General features: G+C 46.5%; 1 protein-coding gene and 1 long non-coding RNA gene across 4 annotated transcripts in view; one reads left to right on the top strand and one right to left on the bottom strand.

The window, feature by feature from the left end:
• The window catches only part of LOC140083599 (uncharacterized), a 61543-nt gene extending 44981 nt beyond the window's left edge, over positions 1–16562 (bottom strand). For 2 of the 3 annotated variants that reach the window (XR_011849944.1, XR_011849942.1), the window contains exons 1-2: positions 8863–8974; positions 4924–4989 (exon numbers count right to left, since the gene is read on the bottom strand). This is a non-coding gene — a long non-coding RNA (uncharacterized lncRNA). Of the gene's footprint in view, positions 1–4923; positions 4990–8862; positions 8975–16455 lie in introns of those variants that run through there. The other variant, XR_011849943.1, reaches the window with a different exon arrangement.
• The window catches only part of CYP26B1 (cytochrome P450 family 26 subfamily B member 1), a 63130-nt gene continuing 47435 nt past the window's right edge, over positions 10291–25985 (top strand). Inside the window, exon 1 of the mRNA XM_072126391.1 lies at positions 10291–10383. The gene's annotated coding sequence lies outside the window, so the exon portion shown is untranslated. The remainder of the gene's footprint in view (positions 10384–25985) is intronic.

Below are 25985 nucleotides of genomic sequence, written 5' to 3'. Positions count from 1 at the left end.
ACCCTCTGCCTCCCCAGTAATGTGCCCTCTGTCCCTGCAGTAATGTGTCCCCTGCCCCTAGTAATGTGCCCTCAGCCCCCCAGTAATGTGCCCTCTGTCCCTCAGTCATGTGCACTCTGCCCCCAGTAATGTGCTCTCTGCCCCCCAGTAATGTGCACTCTGCCCCTCCAGTAATGTGCCCTCTGCCCCCCAGTAATGTGCACTCTGCCCCTCCAGTAATGTGCCCTCTGCCCCTCCAGTAATTTGCACTGTGCCCCGCAGTAATGTGCCCTCTGCCCCCCCAGTAATGTGCACTCTGCCCCCCAGTAATGTGCACTCTGCCCCCCCAGTATTGTGCCCTCTGCCCTGCAGTAATGTGCACTCTATCCCTGCAGTAATGTGCCCTCTGCCCCCCAGTAATGTGCCCTCTGCCCCCCAGTAATGTGCCCTCTGTCCCTTAGTCATGTGCACTCTGCCCCTAGTAATGTGCACCCTGCCCCCCAGTAATGCACACTCATGCCCCCCCCCCCGTAATGTGCCCTCTGACCCCCAGTAATGTGCCCTCTGCCCCCAGTAACGTGCCCTCTGCTCCTTCAGTAATGTGCACTCTGCCCCCCCAGTAATGTGCCCTCTGCACCCCAGTAATGTGCACTCTGCACCCCAGTAATGTGCACCCTACCCCCCCTCTTAACAGAAAAAAACCCAAAATGAAGTTAATTTTGCTAATTAATTAAAAAAGAAAAGCCAAAGTATTCAGCCACTTTGTTGTGGCACTCATATGTAATTCACATTCTGATCCTCTTTCAGATGGTTCTAATCCTTCGTTGGAGTCTAGCGGTGTTTAATTAAACTGATTGGGCTTGATTAGGAAAGGCTCCACCTGTCTATATAAGACCTCACAGCTCACAGTGCATATCAGAGTGCAGGAGAACCATGAGGTCTAAGGAACTGCCCAAGGAACACAGAGACAGAATTGTGAAAGGTTACAAAAGCATTTCTGTAGCACTCAAGGTTCCTAAGAGCACAGTGGCCTCCATAATCCTTACATGGAAAAAGTTTTGGTCGACTACAACTCTTCCATGACCTGGCTGTCCAGCCAAAGTAAGCAGTCATGGGACAAGAGCCTTGGTGAGAGGTAAAGAAGAACCCCGGGATCACTATGTCTGAGCTCCAGAGAGGCAGGAGGGAGATGGTGATCAGAACCTACTGGTGCACCAGTATAGAATATCACCTATAGTCTTCCCTATACAGTATATAATCACTTCTGATAAATGTATAAGGACATGCCATAGGGGCCGGGGTTTACTGGAGGTCACCTATATGTGCTCATTTATACAGGGGCAACATATTGGTGTGTATCTATACTGGGGCTGGCTATAGGTGCTGATCTATACCAGGGTTATCCGTAAGGTCAGGTCTATTCTGGTGCTACCTAAGGGTGTTGTCCCATCGTAGGACAGTCTATAGGTGCTCATCTATACTAGGCTGTGCATGCTGATTATTTTGGGGGGTCACCAGTAGTTGCTGATCCATGCTATAGGCTACGGGTGCTGCTCTTTACTGGGGTGGGCCATATGATCATTCATTTATGGTGATTTGCCCCCTGTCCTCATACCCCGGTGCTCCACCTCGTAGTGGTCCCATCACTCCCCCGACAAGTTATTAGGGGCCTCTCTCACACCCCATACACCCTATACATCCTATACACTACACAAACCCTATATATCCCATACACTACACATATCCTATATGCCCTATACATCCCATACACCCCTTACACCCCATACACCCCTCACACCCCATACACCCCTCACACCCCATACTCCGTATACACCCCATACTCCCTATACACCCCTCACACCCCATACTCCCTATACACCCCATACACCCCTCACACCCCATACACCCCTCACACCCCATACTCCCTATACACCCCTCACACCCCATACTCCCTATACCCCCCTCACACCCCATACTCCCTATACACCCCATACACCCCTCACACCCCATACTCCCTATACCCCCCTCACTCCCCATACTCCCTATACCCCCCTCACACCCCATACTCCCTATACACCCCATACACCCCTCACACCCCATACTCCCTATACACCCCTCACACCCCATACTCCCTATACACCCCTCACACCCCATACTCCCTATACACCCCTCACCCCCCATACTCCCTATACACCCCTCACACCCCATACTCCCTCTACGCCCCATACGCCCCACACGCTGCGCTCTCCGCACATTGTGAGCATATGGCCCTTTTATAACCCAGAGAATTTCCAGCAGATTCTGTAAATATTTTTATTGATTTGACATATTTCACACATTATACAAGCGGAATAATGAGACATTCCAGGAAAGTATCCCACAATTATAGGAAGAAAGGGACAGCGCTGCCATATGAGCCCCGGCAGCTCCTGAAATACTCTGTGCTGCGGCCCCCTAACATCACTCACCAGCAGCATCATGTGACATCTGCTGAAACCCTCTGCGCTGCTGGAGACGCTGCTCTTCCTGCTCTGTAACTCTCACTTTCATGGGCACATACAGTCACTGCCCCTATAGTACCGGGGCCCCTGTGTGACGTGCTAGAAGTCCAGGGGTCACCTACCTCCTCAGGCTCCGCGCTGTGCGAACACTGGTCTAGGACAGGATCTGAGAGACTTCAGAGGAGACGGCTGCGGTCAGACCCCAGACATCCCTGACCAATCACAAGTAGGGAATATTTCCTTACACCCCAACATTAATGAAGACCCCAGAAATACTGTAAATTTTCCCCTCTGAACATCCATATTACTCTCCTAAGAAATCCCTGTAACATATTCCTTTCCAGGATTGCAGCCACCGGAGGTTTCCTCACACTGCTGTGCCCTGCATAGTACTCTCTGCTGGGATTGCCTGCTGTACTATTCAACCAGAAGCTGAGCAATTACATGCTGTGTGTACAGCATTGTGAGGAAATGCATATGGAGAAACTAAAATATTAGAGTACACCCAACATACACAAAGGTATGATCACACATCTTTCCGGGGACAATACCAAACACAAGCTGCACAGAGCACAGCAGTGTGAGGACATGACCCCAACAATCCTGTAATATATATCCATATTTCACAGTCCCGCTGCTACAAACAAGATATAGAGGGGTATAATCACACATATAACCAGGGACAATACTTAACACCTCGCGGCAGAGAGCACAGCGCACAGCAGTGTCAGTATTATATCTAACACTGGCTGCAGAGAGCACAGAGCAAAGCAGTGTGAGTACTAAACCTGAAACTGGCTGCAGAGAGCACAGAGCACAGCAGTGTGAGTATTATACCTAACAATCGCTGCACAGATCACAGCAGTGTGATTACTATACCTAACACTGGCTTCAGAAAGCACAGAGCGCAGCAGTGTGAGTACTATACCTAACACTGGCTGCAGAGAGCACAGTTCACAGCAGTGTGAGTATTATACCTAACTCTGGCTGCAGAGAGCACAGTGCACAGCAGTGTGAGTATTATACCTAACTCTGGCTGCAGAGAGCGCAGCAGTGTGAGTACTATACCTAACACTGGCTGCAGAGAGCACAGCATTGTGAGTATTATACCTAACACTGGCTTCAGAGAGCACAGCATTGTGTGTACTATACCTAAACACTGGCTGCACAGAGCACAGCAGTGTGAGTACTGTACCTAAAATTGGTTGCAAGGAGCACAGAGCGCAGCAGTGTGAGTACTATACCTAACACTGGCTGCAGAGAGCAGAGAGCACAGCATTGTGAGTATTATACCTAACACTGGCTTCAGAGAGCACAGAGCACAGCAGTGTGAGTACTATACCTAAAATTGGTTGCAAGGAGCACAGAGCGCAGCAGTGTGAGTACTATACCCAACACTGGCTGTAGAGAGCACAGAGCACAGCAGTGTACTATACCTAACACTGGCTGCAGAGAGCACAGTGCACAGCAGTGTGAGTATTATACCTAACACTGGGACAGAGCACAGCAGTGTGTGTAATATACCTAACACTGGCTGTAGAGAGCACAGTGCACAGCAGTGTACTATACCTAACACAGGCTGCAGAGAGCACAGTGCACAGCAGTGTGAGTATTATACCTAACACTGGCTGCAGAGACCACAGAGCACAGCAGTGTGAGTATTATACCTAACACTGGCTTCAGAGAGCACAGAGCACAGCAGTGTGAGTACTATACCTAAAATTGGTTGCAAGGAGCACAGAGCGCAGCAGTGTGAGTACTATACCCAACACTGGCTGTAGAGAGCACAGCAGTGTACTATACCTAACACTGGCTGCAGAGAGCACAGTGCACAGCAGTGTGAGTATTATACCTAACACTGGGACAGAGCACAGCAGTGTGAGTATTATACCTAACACTGGCTGTAGAGAGCACAGTGCACAGCAGTGTACTATACCTAACACAGGCTGCAGAGAGCACAGTGCACAGCAGTGTGAGTATTATACCTAACACTGGCTGCAGAGACCACAGAGCACAGCAGTGTGAGAATTACACCTAGCACTGGTTGCATTCTGCATGTTCACACTGGATGATGGTTTCCCTTTAAGACCCCACTTGTGAGTAGCAGCTCTAATTCACTAACCGAGTCCTTCTCCTGCAGCTAGAGGGCGCCGTACAATGTGTCAGCAGTGACAGGGAGATCCGTCTCCTGATACATTGTAGCGGAGCAGCGCTGTGCAGCTTTATGTCACCGGGTTACAGGACATTCCGACTTCTGTTCAGTTCTGCAAAAACTAAATCTCATTCATTCTAAATGGGAAACATTACATCTACCTGGAGACTGGAGAAGATGGAAACTGGGAGTTTAGGGTTTATTCACACATCGCAGGAAATTGTCATTTATTTTCATGAATTAATAATCCAGTTATATTTTCATCAAGTGTAATCCCAAATATTTACTCACCTCATATGTCTCATCCATAGGAATAACATGTCTGTAATCATCCTCAATAATCCAGAAGCGAATCATCTACAACAACAATCACAGATAAATAATCAATGATGATTTCAGGTGTTTAATATCTAATAGTCCATTATAATCCCAGATATCGAATCAATTATTTATAATCCCACAGATACCCAGATAAATGATCATTTATAACCCCGGGTATCCAACCGGACAATATTAATCCCCGATATCTAATAATCTGAATAGAAATTACATTGTCAATAATAATCCCAGATATCGGATAAATTATAATCCAAGATTGATAATCAGAATTTAACAATTTCATATATAATTAATCATTATTTGAGACATCGAATCATCATTAATAAACCCATAAATCTTCTATAAATCATCGATAATCTCCCGGATATTCACTCCCAATAATAATCATCACGATATAATAATCAATAATAATAAAATTAATAATCTCATCATTAGTAATCCCAGATATCTGATCATGAATGGTAGAAGTCAGACGATCTATTATTCCCCCTATAATCCGGGATATTTGATTCTTAAAATTAAAAAATATTCACTCATCAATAATAATCCCAAAAACAAGACATTCGGATCCCTAATCATTAATAATAAACCGCTAATAATCATTACTAATCTACTCATCAATAATAAGAATGGAATAATCGTTATTAATCTGATCATTAATCCCATGTATCTGATAATCATTACGTATCTCTAATATCTAGTAATTATCTGTAGAATTGATTTATTAATAATAATCCAATCTATCATCAGTATAATCCCCGATATTAAGTAATCCAGGACAGATAAATATCACAGTCGCAGGGTGTGTAGTACTACAGGTGACACAATGCCCTCCTCTCCTGGACCTCTAGACATTCGGGAATCCGACAAAATATTTCATCCTGAATAATTCCGTGTATCTAATGCATAATAATAATAATCGCTGGTGTGTACAGAGTCCTGCGGTACCGCAGCCCGGATGGGAGATGTACAATGTATATATATATGTTCTGTATAGTGTGATGGTCCCATCCTCTCTCTCTAGAATATAGTGTGGAGTGTATCTAATCTATAAGGTATCACTGCTGAGATACTCTCCATGTCTTCCATTATATACTGTATGTATTATATTCTATCCTGTGTTATTGCTCTGCCCTTATACTGTGATGTGTAGATCTTTGTACCCTGTATAAGGAGGACACATTGTATTGTACTGTATGTTGTAATTGATACTTTGTATTATGTGGATGATACTGTGTATTAGAGTCCTGTGTATTATGTGGATGATACTGTGTATTAGTGTCTCCTGTATATTATGTGGATGATGCTGTGTATTAGAGTCCTGTATATTATGTGGATGATACTGTGTATTAGTGTCCTGTGTATTATGTGGATGATACTGTGTATTAGTGTCCTGTATATTATGTGGATGATACTGTGTATTAGAGTCCTGTGTATTATGTGGATGATACTGTGTATTAGTGTCCTGTATATTATGTGGATGATACTGTGTATTAGAGTCCTGTGTATTATGTGGATAATGCTGTGTATTAGAGTCCTGTGTATTATGTGGATGATACTGTGTATTAGTCTCCTGTATATTATGTGGATGATACTGTGTATTAGAGTCATGTGTATTATGTGGATGATACTGTGTATTAGAGTCATGTGTATTATGTGGATGATACTGTGTATTAGTGTCCTGTATATTATGTGGATGATACTGTGTATTAGTTTCCTGTATATTATGTGGATGATACTGTGTATTAGTGTCCTGTATATTATGTGGATGATACTGTGTATTAGTGTCCTGTGTATTATGTGGATGATACTGTGTATTAGTGTCCTGTGTATTATGTGGATGATACTGTGTATTAGAGTCATGTGTATTATGTGGATGATACTGTGTATTAGAGTCATGTGTATTATGTGGATGATACTGTGTATTAGAGTCATGTGTATTATGTGGATGATACTGTGTATTAGTGTCTTGTATATTATGTGGATGATACTGTGTATTAGTGTCCTGTGTATTATGTGGATGATGCTGTGTATTAGAGTCCTGTATATTATGTGGATGATACTGTGTATTAGTCTCCTGTATATTAAGTGGATGATACTGTGTATTAGTGTCCTGTATATTATGTGGATGATACTGTGTATTAGAGTCTCCTGTATATTAAGTGGATGATACTGTGTATTAGAGTCCTGTATATTATGTGGATGATACTGTGTATTAGTGTCCTGTATATTATGTGGATGATACTGTGTATTAGAGTCCTGTGTATTATGTGGATGATACTGTGTATTAGAGTCCTGTATATTATGTGGATGATACTGTGTATTAGAGTCCTGTGTATTATGTGGATGATACTGTGTATTAGTGTCCTGTATATTATGTGGATGATACTGTGTATTAGAGTCCTGTGTATTAGTGTCCTGTATATTATGTGGATGATATTTTTGTCGGATTTGGTTTCATTTCTCTTTTCTTGTGCAGGAAATTCCCCTTTCTGTAGAAATTGATGGATGACAATAAATATTTCGTTGTTTCCTTGTGAGATTTGCAGCTGCTGAGCAACGGGAAAGGAGCAGAGACCAGAGGGAGAGGGCACCGGGTGTGAGACCCGAGGGAGAGGGCACCGGGGAGAGGGCACCGGGGAGAGGGCACCAGGGAGAGGGCACCGGGGAGAGGGCACCGGGTGTGAGACCAGAGGGATAGGGCACCGGGGAGAGGGCACCGGGTGTGAGACCAGAGGGAGAGGGCAACGGGGAGAGGGCACCGGCTGTAGGACCTGCAGGGAGAGGGCACCAGGGAGAGGGCACCGGGGAGAGGGCACCAGGGAGAGGGCACCGGGGAGAGGGCACCGGGTGTGAGACCTGCAGGGAGAGGGCACCGGGTGTGAGACCCGAGGGAGAGGGCACCGGGGAGAGGGCACCGGGTGTGAGACCCGAGGGAGAGGGCACCGGGTGTGAGACCCGAGGGAGAGGGCACCAGGGCGAGGGTACCAGGGAGAGGGCACCGGCTGTAGGACCTGCAGGGAGAGGGCACCGGGTGTGAGACCCGAGGGAGAGGGCACCAGGGAGAGGGCACCGGGTGTGAGACCCGAGGGAGAGGGCACCGGGTGTAGGACCTGCAGGGAGAGGGCACCAGGGAGAAGGCACCGGGTGTAGGACCTGCAGGGAGAGGGCACCGGGTGTAGGACCTGCAGGGAGAGGGCACCAGGGAGAGGGCACCGGGTGTAGGACCTGCAGGGAGAGGGCACCAGGGAGAAGGCACCGGGTGTAGGACCTGCAGGGAGAGGGCACCAGGGAGAGGGCACCGGGTGTAGGACCTGCAGGGAGAGGGCACCAGGGAGAGGGCACCGGGTGTAGGACCTGCAGGGAGAGGGCACCAGGGAGAAGGCACCGGGTGTAGGACCTGCAGGGAGAGGGCACCGGGTGTAGGACCTGCAGGGAGAGGGCACCAGGGAGAGGGCACCGGGTGTAGGACCTGCAGGGAGAGGGCACCAGGGAGAAGGCACCGGGTGTAGGACCTGCAGGGAGAGGGCACCAGGGAGAGGGCACCGGGTGTAGGACCTGCAGGGAGAGGGCACCGGGTGTAGGAGCTGCAACTGGGCAAATGTAGACCATAACAATAGACACCCGGGACTCCGCTCCGCTCCGCTCTACCTTACAGCTCATAACATAGGAGGGTGATGCCCAGGTATGAAGGGAGTCACCAGTCCCGGGCACAGGTGCAGTGATAAATGCCCCCGGTGCCGGTCCATGGCACATGGTTCTAACAAGTGTCTGTAATGAGGCATCGGTCCAATATAGACAGTGCCCTGGTACACAGGAAATTATACCGGGGATGATGGTGCCAAGGTGTGTGCCCGCACCAGGTACCCATGCCCGGAGGACCTACCTTACCTCTATGGGGGTCTCTGCCAGCGCAACCCGGAGTCCCAACCAGTGTCTGCACTCTGCAGGATTAGCAGCAGGAGCCCCCTGGCAGCTGCCTTATAGGGGGTGCCAACGCTACTAGGACTGGCAGCAGGCTGAACCCCCATGCTCCTGTGCACCCCAGATATCAGATCTGACCAGACAGACCCCTCTGTCTGACGATCCTGGGGGTGACACTGTGCCCCATGTGCTGATCCTGGGGGTGACCCTGTGCCCCATGTGCTGATCCTGGGGGTGACCCTGTGCCCCATGTGCTGATCCTGGGGGTGACCCTGTGCCCCATGTACTGATCCTGGGGGTGACCCTGTGCCCCATGTGCTGATCCTGGGGGTGACCCTGTGCCCCATGTGCTAATCCTGGGGGTGACCCTGTGCTCCATGTACTGATCCTGGGGGTGACCCTGTGCCCCATGTACTGATCCTGGGGGTGACCCTGTGCCCCATGTACTGATCCTGGGAGTGACCCTGTGCCCCATGAGCTGATCCTGGGGGTGACCCTATGCACCATGCGCTGATCCTGGGGGTCACCCTGTACCCCATGTGCTGATCCTGGGGGTCACCCTGTGCCCCATGTGCTGATCCTAGGGGTAACCTGTGCCCTTCCTGGGGGTGACCCTGTGCACTTCCTGGGGGTGACCCTGTGCCCCATGTGCTGATCCTGGGGGTGACCCTGTGCCCTTCCTGGGGGTGACCCTGTGCCCCATGTACTGATCTTGGGGGTGACCCTGTGCCCCTTGTGCTGATTCTAGGGATAACCCTGTGCCCTTCCTGGGGGTGACCCTGTGCCCTTCCTGGGGGTGACCCTGTGCCCTTCCTGGGGGTGACCCTGTGCCCCATGTACTGATCTTGGGGGTGACCCTGTGCCCCATGTGCTGATCCTGGGGTAACCCTGTGCCCTTCCTGGGGATGACCCTGTGCCCCTTGTGCTGATCCTGGGGGTGACCCTGTGCCTATCCTGGAGGGGACCCTGTGCCGCATGTGCTGATTCTGAAGGTGACACTGTGACTCATGTGCTGATCCTGGGGGTGACCCTGTGCCCCTTGTGCTGATCCTGGGGGTGACCCTGTGCCCTTCCTGGGAGTGACCCTGTGCCCCTTGTGCTGATCCTGGGGGTGACCCTGTGCCCCTTGTGCTGATCCTGGGGGTGACACTGTGACCCATGTGCTGATCCTGGGGGTGACCCTGTGCCCTTCCTGGGGGTGACCCTGTGCCCCATGTATCTGAGGAGTTACACTGCAGCCAGGGAAGCTGATAAGAATAAGGAGCAGCGGAGCCCCTTGTGCAGGGGGAGGGGGCGCTGTGGCTGCAGGACCCCCCCATCCCTATCAGCTGCTGTGAATATTCATTAGCTGCAGTCACTGGGGGTGGGGACCCGCACAAGTTTTCATTCTATAAAATGCTGGATTGTTTGCTTTGTCACTGACTGCTTTGAAAAATTGCCACAATCTTATTGATCCCCTTCAGAAGTCAAGTGCTGCTCCTGCTGAAGGTAAGTGCCCCCGCAGCCACCTACCTGCCCCATGTACCTGAGCTGCTCCTGAGGGGAGGGACATCACTGGGGGCTACCACCAGAAGAAGGAACATGACTGCAAAATGGGAAAAATAGCGGAAAAGGAAAAGTTATGGAGAAAAGAAAGAAAAATCAGGGAGAAAGGGAAACAGGAAAGATTTCAGGATGAGAGAAGGAAGAAGCAGGAAAACCTCATTTTACTAAACAATTTCAGGCCGAAAAATGGAAGAATTTTTTACAAAAACAGAAAAAAATAAAAATAGTAAAAAATATTTATTTCTTTTGATTAATTTAGTTTTTCTGTGATGTTTCTGCATTAATGTTGATATTATTATACGAATTACTATGAGTATTGTGCAGGTGAGAGGGGGCATGTACTCGGTGCTGTGCCGTGTACTCGATGCCGTGTACTCGGTGCTGTGCCTTATACTCAGTTCTGTGCCGTGTACTTGGTGCTGTGCCATGTACTCAATGCTGTGTACTTGGTGCTGTGCTGTGTACTCTGTGCCGTGTACTCGGTGCTGTGCCAGGTACTCGATGCCGTGTACTCGGTGCTGTGCCTTATACTCAGTGCTGTGCCGTGTACTTGGTGCTGTGCCATGTACTCAATGCTGTGTACTTGGTGCTGTGCTGTGTACTCTGTGCCGTGTACTCGGTGCTGTGATGTGTACTTGGTGCTGTGCCATGTAGTCGGTGCTGTGCCATGTAGTCGGTGCTGTGCCATGTAGTCAGTGCTGTGCCATGTAGTCAGTGCTGTGCCGTGTACTCGTTGCCGCGCCGTGTACTCGTTGCCGCGCCGTGTACTCGTTGCCGCGCCGTGTACTCGTTGCCGCGCCGTGTACTCGGTGCTGTGTCCTCTGTGCCGTGTACTCAGTGCTGTGCCATGTACTCAGTGCTGTGTCCTCTGTGCCGTGTACTCAGTGCTGTGCCATGTACTCGGTGCCGTGCCTTGTACTCTGTGCCGTGTACTTTTTGCCGTGCCGTGTACTCGCTGCCGTGCCGTGTACTCGCTGCCGTGCCGTGTACTCGCTGCTGTGCCGTGTACTCAGTGCACTTTGCCCTCTGAGCGGATGATGTCGGGGCAGTTTTGCTTTTTGTGACGTTTCTGGGTCACAAAAATCCTGCATTGTAGAAAAGTGTCAGACAGTGAGGGTTGTGCAGCGGCTGCAGTGTCCGGTGGTGTCGGCTCTGCTACATCTGTATCGCCCGGAGGTGATGGCTCCGCTCCCGCATTCTGACTGTGAGATCGTTTTTGAAAATTTTTGGTTGATAATTTTGTGAGAAAAGGAAAAAAAATAATTGCAGATGAATTTCCTGAGTCTCTCAGATCCGGGATTCCTGAAATCACGGAGATTAACCCTCTCATGGCCGAACGTATGATGCGCTGGCTACAAGGTATCGGATGTAATCAGTGGCCGAGTAGCAGGGCTGAGTAGGTTATTAGACATAGCTGATGTAGCAGAGCTGAGTAGGTTATTACATAGCTGATGTAGCAGAGCTGAGTAGGTTATTAGGCATAGCTGATGTAGCAGAGCTGAGTAGGTTATTAGGCATAGCTGATGTAGCAGAGCTGAGTAGGTTATTAGGCATAGCTGATGTAGCAGAGCTGAGTAGGTTATTAGGCATAGCTGATGTAGCAGAGCTGAGTAGGTTATTACATAGCTGATGTAGCAATGCTGAGTAGGTTATTAGGCATAGCTGATGTAGCAGAGCTGAGTAGGTTATTAGGTATAGCTGATGTAGCAGAGCTGAGTAGGTTATTAGGCATAGCTGATGTAGCAGAGCTGAGTAGGTTATTTAGACATAGCTGATGTAGCAGAGCTGAGTACGTTATTAGGTATAGCTGATGTAGCAGTGCTGAGTAGGTTATTAGGCATAGCTGATGTAGCAGAGCTGAGTAGGTTATTAGGCATAGCTGATGTAACAGAGCTGAGTAGGTTATTACATAGCTAATGTAGCAGAGCTGAGTAGGTTATTACATAGCTAATGTAGCAGAGCTGAGTAGGTTATTAGGCATAGCTGATGTAGCAGAGCTGAGTAGGTTATTAGGCATAGCTGATGTAGCAGTGCTGAGTAGGTTATTACATAGCTAATGTAGCAGAGCTGAGTAGGTTATTAGGCATAGCTGATATAGCAGAGCCAGTTATGTACTTGTGGATTTCTCTGTATGAAGTGAATCTGCAGTCCTATGTAAAACCTCCCGGTGCTGCCATGTCTTGTGCTGCGTCTGTCACACTCAGCTCTGCTACATCTGTACGTATCAGTGGATAGAAGACATTACCTGTAACCCCCTTTACCCACCAAACACACAGACATGACCAACCTGAGCCCTAGACCTGCAGCAGGTGGATGTAACATTAGTCGTGACTTCTCACAGCAGAGGGTCTGTTACAATTGTATCCAGCAAGGACAATCCTCTGTGAGATCGTAACAGCTGCACTCTCCTGTCTAGAAAGTTTGTTACAGTGTATCAGTGCAGTAAAATGTGACTACACTAGATGCACTTGTAGCAAAGCACCAGCTTTTCATAGAAATAGTTCTACTTCTTATTCACTGACAGCAAGCAGGGATCTTGACAATGTTGAGAAACTTAAATCTATGGCGCAGTTATATGAAAACTGATGTAATGCCTTCAATCTGCGCTAGATAATCCAGTAGTGATGAAGATAATTCGGTAGTGTTGCAGATAATCCAGTAGTATTGCAAGCAGCATGTTATAGAGCAGGAGGAGCTGAGCAGATTGTACATAGTGTCCTATCTGCAGGCAGCATGTTATAGAGCAGGAGGAGCTGAGCAGATTGTACATAGTGTCCTATCTGCAGGAAACATGTTATAGAGCAGGAGGAGCTGAGCAGATTGTACATAGTGTCCTATCTGCAGGCAGCATGTTATAGAGCAGGAGGAGCTGAGCAGATTGTATATAGTGTCCTATCTGCAGGCAGCATGTTATAGAACAGAAGAGCTGAACAGATTGTACATAGTGTCCTATCTGCAGGCAGCATGTTATAGAGCAGGAGGAGCTGAGCAGATTGTACATAGTGTCCTATCTGCAGGCAGCATGTTATAGAGCAGGAGGAGTGGAGCATATTGTACATAGTGTCCTATCTGCAAGCAGCATGTTATAGAGCAGGAGGAGCTGAGCAGATTGTACATAGTGTCCTATCTGCAGACAGCATGTTATAGAGCAGGAGGAGCTGAGCAGATTGTATATAGTGTCCTATCTGCAGGCAGCATGTTATAGAGCAGGAGGAGCTGAGCAGATTGTACATAGTGTCTTATCTGCAGGCAGCATGTTATAGAGCAGGAGGAGCTGAGCATATTGTACATAGTGTCCTATCTGCAGGCAGCATGTTATAGAGCAGGAGGAGCTGAGCAAATTGTACACAGTGTCCTATCTGCAGGCAGCATGTTATAGAGCAGGAGGAGCTGAGCGGATTGTACATAGTGTCCTATCTGCAGGCAGCATGTTATAGAGCAGGAGGAGCTGAGCAGATTGTACATAGTGTCCTATCTGCAGGCAGCATGTTATAGAGCAGGAGGAGCTGAGCAGATTGTATATAGTGTCCTATCTGCAGGCAGCATGTTATAGAACAGAAGAGCTGAGCAGATTGTACATAGTGTCCTATCTGCAGGCAGCATGTTATAGAGCAGGAGGAGCTGAGCAGATTGTATATAGTGTCCTATCTGCAGGCAGCATGTTATAGAACAGAAGAGCTGAGCAGATTGTACATAGTGTCCTATCTGCAGGCAGCATGTTATAGAGCAGGAGGAGCTGAGCAGATTGTACATAGTGTCCTATCTGCAGGCAGCATGTTATAGAGCAGGAGGAGTGGAGCAGATTGTACATAGTGTCCTATCTGCAGGCAGCATGTTATAGAGCAGGAGGAGCTGAGCAGATTGTACATAGTGTCCTATCTGCAGGCAGCATGTTATAGAGCACAAGGAGCTGAGCAGATTGTACATAGTGTCCTATCTGCAGGAAACATGTTATAGAGCAGGAGGAGCTGAGCAGATTGTACATAGTGTCCTATCTGCAGGCAGCATGTTATAGAGCAGGAGGAGATGAGCAGATTGTACATAGTGTCCTATCTGCAGGCAGCATGTTATAGAGCAGGAGGAGATGAGCGGATTGTACATAGTATCCTATCTGCAGGCAGCATGTTATAGAGCAGGAGGAGCTGAGCGGATTGTACATAGTGTCCTATCTGCAGGCAGCATGTTATAGAGCAGGAGGAGCTGAGCAGATTGTACATAGTGTCCTATCTGCAGGCAGCATGTTATAGAGCAGGAGGAGATGAGCAGATTGTACATAGTGTCCTATCTGCAGGCAGCATGTTATAGAGCAGGAGGAGCTGAGCGGATTGTACATAGTGTCCTATCTGCAGGCAGCATGTTATAGAGCAGGAGGAGCTGAGCGGATTGTACATAGTGTCCTATCTGCAGGCAGCATGTTATAGAGCAGGAGGAGATGAGCGGATTGTACATAGTGTCCTATCTGCAGGCAGCATGTTATAGAGCAGGAGGAGATGAGCAGATTGTACATAGTGTCCTATCTGCAGGCAGCATGTTATAGAGCAGGAGGAGATGAGCGGATTGTACATAGTGTCCTATCTGCAGGCAGCATGTTATAGAGCAGGAGGAGCTGAGCGGATTGTACATAGTGTCATCTGGTCTATGATTGAGGTGCAGGTCCTCATATTCCATCCTGATGTTACATTGTGCGGAACGGCTGATGCTTTGGCCTTTGACCCCTGACTTCTCCCTGTCAATTGGTCGGTGACAACTTGTTAAAACAAGCAGAAAATAATTACACGGCGGTAATGGAGACCCCGAGCGCTGCAGCAGCTTCTCCTCTTCTGGTGATTGGCAGGTAGTGACTATTGTGAGGTGACGTCTGCCCCGCGCTTCCCGCTAGTCACATTGTCTGCACTTCTGTATAAAGGAGGGAGGGGGAGGACACTAATTTTAGGAAATTCCCCAAAACCAGAAGGAATGTGTGGGAGTATAATATGGGGGGCTCATTCCCTGTACAGGCGCCTGGAGCATGGGTAACACTGCTGTGCCCTGTGCGGGGCATGACTGCAGTACAGGTGTCCTGCCACTAGGTGGCTGCTGGATGGGGCGAGTCTTGTGTTTAATAGATGCTAATATCCCTTTAATGCATATCCGATCTCTTAAAGGAAATCTTCAAAATCCATTGTGATAGATCCAGGACCGGGACTGCGGCATCTTCTCATGTGTCACCCATGGTCTCCTTTCTCTCCCTCAACATTGAGAATTATGCTACAGAGACAGAAGGGCTCTAAAGGGAGGTACCAGAGCCCTTCTGTGCTGTAGCTTCACAGGCTGTTACACTATCTCCATGTCTGCTCCCTCAGAACTCCGCCCCCATAGGTGCTGTAAAGGGGGAAGTGTAACAGCCTGTGAAGCTGCAGCAGGAGGCGGCTCTGGTGACCAGGGGATCACACTGATCGGGGCCCAAATATTTCCCAGAGATTTCTCTCTCCTCAGTAGAATATTTCAGAACTATTTTTTGGAGTTCTCATGGTGTCGGTTTGGGTTTTTCTGGTCCTTATTTGTGATGATTTAAAAGACCTTACGGCATTACCTTTAAGGGTGCAGGACGGTGGGTGCAGAGCAGTGGGTGCAGGGTGGTGGGTGCAGAGCGTTGGGTGCAGAGCGGTGGGTATAGGGCGTTGGGTGCAGAGCTGTGGGTGCAGAGCTGTGGGTGCAGAGCTGTGGGTGCAGAGCTGTGGGTGCAGACTGGTGGGTGCAGACTGGTGGGTGCAGACTGGTGGGTGCAGACTGGTGGGATGTGCACTCCCAGGTGTAACCACTAGGTGGCGATACAAGGCAATGCGTGAGAATAAATGGAGATATTACTTCCAGCGGCTGGGACCAGGCTCCATCCCTGCAGCATAGGAGGACGGGGAGGAGGAGGCGCAGGAGGGGTGGGGGCAGGGGACACAGAGCTCCAGTCTCACCCCATGTCTTACATAGAAGTGGTTTTTGGGAGGGAAATGAGATCCCGTTCACCCATCATCTACTCACCATACCGAGAGCCCCCACACAGGCGACAATGTGACAGACACAAGAGATTCCTCCGCTACGTCCCAAAGAAACACCTGGAGAGGCCGAAGGCGAATCAATGAACTGTTGTTTCCTGATACGTAAAAGCAAATACGCAGCAGTGAATCGTCTCTCTGTGACACACTGGCCAGCGCGCACGGGGTTAATCCATACATACACAATCCGACAAACCCACCTGAGGTCTCAAAATAACGTTCTACGTCACAGGCGCACAAAGGAAGCGATAGAGAAGAGACCGCACTATACACACTACACATACATATCACCTCCTGTAGGGGGCGCCTCCTGTGACTGGCTGCACTATACACACTACACATACATTTTACCACCTGTAGGGGGCGCCTCCTGTGACTGGCTGTACTATACACACTACACATACATATCACCACCTGTAGGGGGCGCCTCCTGTGACTGGCTGTACTATACACACTACACATACATATCACCACCTGTAGGGGGCGCCTCCTGTGACTGGCTGTACTATACACACTACACATACATATCACCACCTGTAGGGGGCGTCTCCTGTGACTGGCTGCACTATACACACTACACATACATATCACCTCCTGTAGGGGGCGCCTCCTGTGACTGGCTGCACTATACACACTACACATACATATCACCTCCTGTAGGGGGCGTCTCCTGTGACTGGCTGCACTATACACACTACACATACATATCACCTGCTGTAGGGGGCGTCTCCTGTGACTGGCTGTACTATACACACTACACATACATATCACCTCCTGTAGGGGGCGTCTCCTGTGACTGGCTGTACTGTACACACTACACATACATATCACCTCCTGTAGGGGGCGCCTCCTGTGACTGGCTGCACTATACACACTACACATACATATCACCACCTGTAGGGGGCGCCTCCCGTGACTGGCTGTACTATACACACTACACATACATATCACCTCCTGTAGGGGGCGCCTCCCGTGACTGGCTGCACTATACACACTACACATACATATCACCACCTGTAGGGGGCGTCTCCTGTGACTGGCTGTACTATACACACTACACATACATATCACCACCTGTAGGGGGCGCCTCCTGTGACTGGCTGTACTACACACACTACACATACATATCACCACCTGTAGGGGGCGTCTCCCGTGACTGGCTGCACTACACACACTACACATACATATCACCTCCTGTAGGGGGCGCCTCCTGTGACTGGCTGCACTACACACACTACACATACATATCACCACCTGTAGGGGGCGTCTCCCGTGACTGGCTGCACTACACACACTACACATACATATCACCTCCTGTAGGGGGCGCCTCCTGTGACTGGCTGTACTATACACACTACACATACATATCACCTCCTGTAGGGGGCGCCTCCTGTGACTGGCTGTACTATACACACTACACATGCATATCACCACCTGTAGGGGGCGCCTCCTGTGACTGGCTGCACTATACACACTACACATACATATCACCTCCTGTAGGGGGCGCCTCCTGTGACTGGCTGCACTATACACACTACACATACATATCACCTCCTGTAGGGGGCGCCTCCTGTGACTGGCTGCACTATACACACTACACATACATATCACCTCCTGTAGGGGGCGCCTCCTGTGACTGGCTGCACTATACACACTACACATACATATCACCTCCTGTAGGGGGTGCCTCCTGTGACTGGCTGCACTATACACACTACACATACATATCACCTCCTGTAGGGGGCGTCTCCTGTGACTGGCTGTACTATACACACTACACATACATATCACCTCCTGTAGGGGGCCTCTTCTGTGACTGGCTGTACTATACACACTACACATACATATCACCACCTGTAGGGGGCGTCTCCTGTGACTGGCTGTACTATACACACTACACATACATATCACCACCTGTAGGGGGCGCCTCCTGTGACTGGCTGTACTATACACACTACACATACATATCACCTCCTGTAGGGGGCGTCTCCCGTGACTGGCTGTACTATACACACTACACATACATATCACCACCTGTAGGGGGCGTCTCCTGTGACTGGCTGTACTATACACACTACACATACATATCACCACCTGTAGGGGGCGTCTCCTGTGACTGGCTGTACTATACACACTACACATACATATCACCACCTGTAGGGGGCGTCTCCTGTGACTGGCTGTACTATACACACTACACATACATATCACCTCCTGTAGGGGGCGTCTCCTGTGACTGGCTGCACTATACACACTACACATACATATCACCTCCTGTAGGGGGCGTCTCCTGTGACTGGCTGTACTGTACACATTACACATACATATCACCTCCTGTAGGTAGATTGGTACAAGACTGTGTGTGTGTAGCATCCTGGCTGACACCTGCAGGCAATCGCAGGCTCCTTGTATGGAGAAGAGATTCCTAGTAATAGTTACACACTTGTGAGGAGCTGCTGCAGTTCTGCTCTGTCTATGGTGTAACCTGTCAGGTGTCACAGCCCCTCCCCTTTGACTATCACCACTGTCCAGTAACATGATCCTGACAGCTGCTTCCTCCCAGTTACTAGAGATACTGGGGCTGGAGAGTGGCCGCTGGCCGTGGTACTGATAGCGGGGAGCCAAGCATCACATCTCATGTCACAGCTCCACACCAAGTATCAGGGAAGTATCAGCAGCACAGGGGCCTGGGGGGTATCATCCAGAGACTAGGAGGGATCCCCAGGTTATACCGGCTGTACATATATCGTTATATACAGGAGATCCCCAGGTTATACCGGCTGTACATATATCGTTATATACAGGAGATCCCCAGGTTATACCGGCTGTACATATATCGTTATATACAGGAGATCCCCAGGTTATACCGGCTGTACATATATCGTTATATACAGGAGATCCCCAGGTTATACCGGCTGTACATATATCGTTATATACAGGAGATCCCCAGGTTATACCGGCTGTACATATATCATTATATACAGGAGATCCCCAGGTTATACCGGCTGTACATATATCATTATATACAGGAGATCCCCAGGTTATACCGGCTGTACATATATCAAAGAGGTGATAATTGTACTACCAGTTATGGCAGCAGGACACAATGCTAGTATTAGTAGTAATGGTAGCAGGGCACTTTACCAGTATTGGTTACTACAGTAGTACTTGTAGTAATGGTAGCAGGGTACATTACCAGTATTAGTAGTTACAGTTGTACTTGTAGTAATGGTAGCAGGGTACATTACCAGTATTAGTAGTTACAGTTGTACTTGTAGTAATGGTAGCAGGGTACATTACCAGTATTAGTAGTTACAGTTGTACTTGTAGTAATGGTAGCAGGGTACATTACCAGTATTAGTAGTTACAGTTGTACTTGTAGTAATGGTAGCAGGGTACATTACCAGTATTAGTAGTTACAGTTGTACTTGTAGTAATGGTAGCAGGGTACATTACCAGTATTAGTAGTTACAGTTGTACTTGTAGTAATGGTAGCAGGGTACATTACCAGTATTAGTAGTTACAGTTGTACTTGTAGTAATGGTAGCAGGGTACATTACCAGTATTAGTAGTTACAGTTGTACTTGTAGTAATGGTAGCAGGGTACATTACCAGTATTAGTAGTTACAGTTGTACTTGTAGTAATGGTAGCAGGGTACATTACCAGTATTAGTAGTTACAGTTGTACTTGTAGTAATGGTAGCAGGGTACATTACCAGTATTAGTAGTTACAGTTGTACTTGTAGTAATGGTAGCAGGGTACATTACCAGTATTAGTAGTTACAGTTGTACTTGTAGTAATGGTAGCAGGGTACATTACCAGTATTAGTAGTTACAGTTGTACTTGTAGTAATGGTAGCAGGGTACATTACCAGTATTAGTAGTTACAGTTGTACTTGTAGTAATGGTAGCAGGGTACATTACCAGTATTAGTAGTTACAGTTGTACTTGTAGTAATGGTAGCAGGGTACATTACCAGTATTAGTAGTTACAGTTGTACTTGTAGTAATGGTAGCAGGGTACATTACCAGTATTAGTAGTTACAGTTGTACTTGTAGTAATGGTAGCAGGGTACATTACCAGTATTAGTAGTTACAGTTGTACTTGTAGTAATGGTAGCAGGGTACATTACCAGTATTAGTAGTTACAGTTGTACTTGTAGTAATGGTAGCAGGGTACATTACCAGTATTAGTAGTTACAGTTGTACTTGTAGTAATGGTAGCAGGGTACATTACCAGTATTAGTAGTTACAGTTGTACTTGTAGTAATGGTAGCAGGGTACATTACCAGTATTAGTAGTTACAGTTGTACTTGTAGTAATGGTAGCAGGGTACATTACCAGTATTAGTAGTTACAGTTGTACTTGTAGTAATGGTAGCAGGGTACATTACCAGTATTAGTAGTTACAGTTGTACTTGTAGTAATGGTAGCAGGGTACATTACCAGTATTAGTAGTTACAGTTGTACTTGTAGTAATGGTAGCAGGGTACATTACCAGTATTAGTAGTTACAGTTGTACTTGTAGTAATGGTAGCAGGGTACATTACCAGTATTAGTAGTTACAGTTGTACTTGTAGTAATGGTAGCAGGGTACATTACCAGTATTAGTAGTTACAGTTGTACTTGTAGTAATGGTAGCAGGGTACATTACCAGTATTAGTAGTTACAGTTGTACTTGTAGTAATGGTAGCAGGGTACATTACCAGTATTAGTAGTTACAGTTGTACTTGTAGTAATGGTAGCAGGGTACATTACCAGTATTAGTAGTTACAGTTGTACTTGTAGTAATGGTAGCAGGGTACATTACCAGTATTAGTAGTTACAGTTGTACTTGTAGTAATGGTAGCAGGGTACATTACCAGTATTAGTAGTTACAGTTGTACTTGTAGTAATGGTAGCAGGGTACATTACCAGTATTAGTAGTTACAGTTGTACTTGTAGTAATGGTAGCAGGGTACATTACCAGTATTAGTAGTTACAGTTGTACTTGTAGTAATGGTAGCAGGGTACATTACCAGTATTAGTAGTTACAGTTGTACTTGTAGTAATGGTAGCAGGGTACATTACCAGTATTAGTAGTTACAGTTGTACTTGTAGTAATGGTAGCAGGGTACATTACCAGTATTAGTAGTTACAGTTGTACTTGTAGTAATGGTAGCAGGGTACATTACCAGTATTAGTAGTTACAGTTGTACTTGTAGTAATGGTAGCAGGGTACATTACCAGTATTAGTAGTTACAGTTGTACTTGTAGTAATGGTAGCAGGGTACATTACCAGTATTAGTAGTTACAGTTGTACTTGTAGTAATGGTAGCAGGGTACATTACCAGTATTAGTAGTTACAGTTGTACTTGTAGTAATGGTAGCAGGGTACATTACCAGTATTAGTAGTTACAGTTGTACTTGTAGTAATGGTAGCAGGGTACATTACCAGTATTAGTAGTTACAGTTGTACTTGTAGTAATGGTAGCAGGGTACATTACCAGTATTAGTAGTTACAGTTGTACTTGTAGTAATGGTAGCAGGGTACATTACCAGTATTAGTAGTTACAGTTGTACTTGTAGTAATGGTAGCAGGGTACATTACCAGTATTAGTAGTTACAGTTGTACTTGTAGTAATGGTAGCAGGGTACATTACCAGTATTAGTAGTTACAGTTGTACTTGTAGTAATGGTAGCAGGGTACATTACCAGTATTAGTAGTTACAGTTGTACTTGTAGTAATGGTAGCAGGGTACATTACCAGTATTAGTAGTTACAGTTGTACTTGTAGTAATGGTAGCAGGGTACATTACCAGTATTAGTAGTTACAGTTGTACTTGTAGTAATGGTAGCAGGGTACATTACCAGTATTAGTAGTTACAGTAGTACTTGTAGTAATGGTAGCAGGGTACATTACCAGTATTAGTAGTTACAGTAGTACTTGTAGTAATGGTAGCAGGGTACATTACCAGTATTAGTAGTTACAGTAGTACTTGTAGTAATGGTAGCAGGGTACATTACCAGTATTAGTAGTTACAGTAGTACTTGCAGTCATGGTAGCAGGGTACATTACCAGTATTAGTAGTTACAGTAGTACTTGCAGTCATGGTAGCAGGGTACATTACCAGTGTTAGTGGTGTGGGGAATTGCTCTGGTAGTTGACAGGTAGCAGTGCAGGAAGCAGTGACAAACGCAGGTTTAAAGTCCAACTTAAGTGTTTATTCACACTTGCAAAACAGAACACAAATTCAGCCTTGGCTTAGGCACATGCAAAAACATTATAAAAGTAATTCCTGCCCGGCTAGGCGCTGTCTAACACATTTGGCGGACCCTAGCTATCCGGGTACCAGGCTGCCTGGCACACGCTCTTGGCCAGCAGCAGGACAGGAGACCCTCAGTTACCTTTGCTGTGAGAATGCAATCTCGCCTTCAGCTCTCCAGGTAGGGCCTCTCCTACTGCTTCTGGCCTGCAGACTAAATCAGACCCTAACGAGACCTGTGACCCGCACCTGTGGGCTATACAAAAGCCCAGGACCGAAGCCCGGGTGGAGTAGGAGTCCCACTACCAGCCTACCCCTACCCCATAATAAGCAGGCCCAGTACGGACATTACCAATGTGTCTGTGTTAGCTAGGCCAACACAGACAAAACAGACTATTCCTGCTTACTATATGTCTGCAGTAACCCAAGAGTTACTGCAGACAAACCCAAGGCTTTTACCACATGTATTTCATCTGCCTGTAAGACATATAGCGGTTTTCCCACACAACACCTCTCACTTTCTCATAAAGGCTACAGTAGTACTTCCAGTAATGGTAGCAGGGTAGATTACTAGTATTAGTAGTTACAGTAGTACTTGTAGTAATGGTAGCAGGGTACATTACCAGTATTAGTAGTTACAGTTGTACTTGTAGTAATGGTAGCAGGGTACATTACCAGTATTAGTAGTTACAGTTGTACTTGTAGTAATGGTAGCAGGGTACATTACCAGTATTAGTAGTTACAGTTGTACTTCTAGTAATGGTAGTAGGGTACATTACCAGTATTAGTAGTTACAGTTGTACTTGTAGTAATGGTAGCAGGGTACATTACCAGTATTAGTAGCTACAGTAGTACTTGTAGTAATGGTAGCAGAGCGCATTACCAGTATTAGTAGTTACAGTAGTACTTCTAGTAATAGTAGCAGTATACATTACCAGTATTAGTAGTCACAGTAGTACTTCTAGTAATGGTAGCAGGGTACATTACCAGTATTAGTAGTCACAGTAGTACTTCTAGTAATGGTAGCAGGGTACATTACCAGTATTAGTAGCTGCAGTAGTACTTCTAGTAATGGTAGCAGGGTACATTACCGGTATTAGCAGTTACAGGAGTACTTGTAGTCATGGTAGCAGAGCGCATTAGCGGTATGAGTAGCTACAGTAGTACTTCTAGTAATGGTAGCAGAGTACATTGCCAGTGTTATTAGTTACAGTAGTACTTCTAGTAATGGTCACAGAGTACATTATCAGTATTAGTAGCTACAGTAGTACTTGTAGTAATAGTAGCAGGGTTCATTGCCAGTATTAGTAACTACAGTAGTATTTCTAGTAATGGTAGCAGGGTACATTACCGGTATTAGCAGTTACAGTAGTACTTGTAGTCATGGTAGCAGGGTACATTGCCAGTGTTAGTAGCTACAGTAGTACTTGTAGTAATAGTAGCAGGGTACATTGCTAGTATTAGTAGTTACAATAGTACTTCTAGTAATGGTAGCAGGGTACATTACCAGTTTTAGTAGTTACACTAGTACTTGTAGTATTGGTAGCAGGGCACATTACCTATATTAGTAGTTACAGTAGTACGTCTAGTAATGGTAGCAGGGTAAATTACCCGTATTAGTAGTTACAGTAGTACTTGTAGTAATGGTAGCAGGTCACATTACAATATTAGTAGTTACAGTAGTACTTGTAGTCATGGTAGCAGGATACATTACCAGTATTAGTAGTTACAGTAGTACTTGTAGTCATGGTAGCAGGTGCATTACCAGTATTAGTAGTTACAGTAGTACTTGTAGTATTGGTAGCAGGGTACATTACCAGTATTAGTAAATACATTAGCACTTCTAGTAATAGTACCAGGGTACATTACCGGTATTAGCAGTTACAGTAGTACTTGTAGTAATGGTAGCAGGGTACATCACCAGTATTAGTAGTTACAGTAGTACTTGTAGTAATGGTAGCAGGGTACATTACCAGTATTAGTAGCTACAGTAGTACTTCTAGTAATGGTAGCAGTATACATTACCAGTATTAGCAGTTGCAGTAGTACTTGTAGTAATGGTAGCAGGGTACATTACCGGTATTAGCAGTTACAGTAGTACTTGTAGTAATGGTAGCAGGGTACATTACCAGTATTAGTAGCTACAGTAGTACTTGTAGTAATGGCAGCAGGGTACATTACCAGTATTAGTAGTTACAGTAGTACTTGTAGTAATGGTAGCAGGGTACATTACCGGTATTAGCAGTTACAGTAGTACTTGTAGTAATGGTAGCAGGGTACATTACCAGTATTAGTAGTTACAGTAGTACTTGTAGTAATGGCAGCAGGGTACATTACCAGTATTAGTAGTTACAGTTGTACTTGTAGTAATAGTAGCAGGGTACATTACCAGTATTAGCAGTTACAGTAGAACTTCTAGTAATGGTCGCAGGGTGCATTACCAGTATTAGTAGTTACAGTAGTACTTGCAGTCATGGTAGCAGGGTACATTACCAGTATTAGTAGCTACAGTAGTACTTGTAGTAATGGTAGCAAGGTAAATTACCAGTATAAGTAGTTACAGTAGTAGTTCTAGTAATGGTATCAGGTTGCATTACTAGTATTAGTAGTTACAGTAGTACTTGTAGTAATGGTAGCAGGGCACATTTACAGGATTAGTAGCTACAGTAGTACTTGTAGTCATGGTAGCAGGGCACATTACCTGTATTAGTAGCTACAGTAGTACTTGTAGCAATGGTAGCAGGGTACATTAACAGTATTAGTAGTTACAATAGAACTTGTAGTAATGGTATCAGGGTACATTACCAGTATTAGTAGTTACAGTAGTACTTCTAGTAATGGCAGCAGGGTACTTTACCAGTATTAGTAGTCACAGTAGTACTTTTACTAACGGTAACAGGGTACCTCACTAGTTTTAGTAGCTACAGTAGTACTTCTAGTAATGGTAGCAGGGTACATTACCAGTATTAGTAGTTACAGTAGTACTTGCAGTCATGGTAGCAGGGTACATTACCAGTATTAGTAGCTACAGTAGTACTTGTAGTAATGGTAGCAAGGTAAATTACCAGTATAAGTAGTTACAGTAGTAGTTCTAGTAATGGTATCAGGTTGCATTACTAGTATTAGTAGTTACAGTAGTACTTGTAGTAATGGTAGCAGGGCACATTTACAGGATTAGTAGCTACAGTAGTACTTGTAGTCATGGTAGCAGGGCACATTACCTGTATTAGTAGCTACAGTAGTACTTGTAGTAATGGTAGCAGGGTACATTAA

The sequence above is a fragment of the Engystomops pustulosus genome, chromosome 1, assembly GCF_040894005.1.
Source record: "Engystomops pustulosus chromosome 1, aEngPut4.maternal, whole genome shotgun sequence".
NCBI lineage: Eukaryota > Metazoa > Chordata > Amphibia > Anura > Leptodactylidae > Engystomops > Engystomops pustulosus.
Note: the sequence above shows the minus strand (reverse complement) of the source record. Positions and strands in the feature narration are given on the sequence as shown.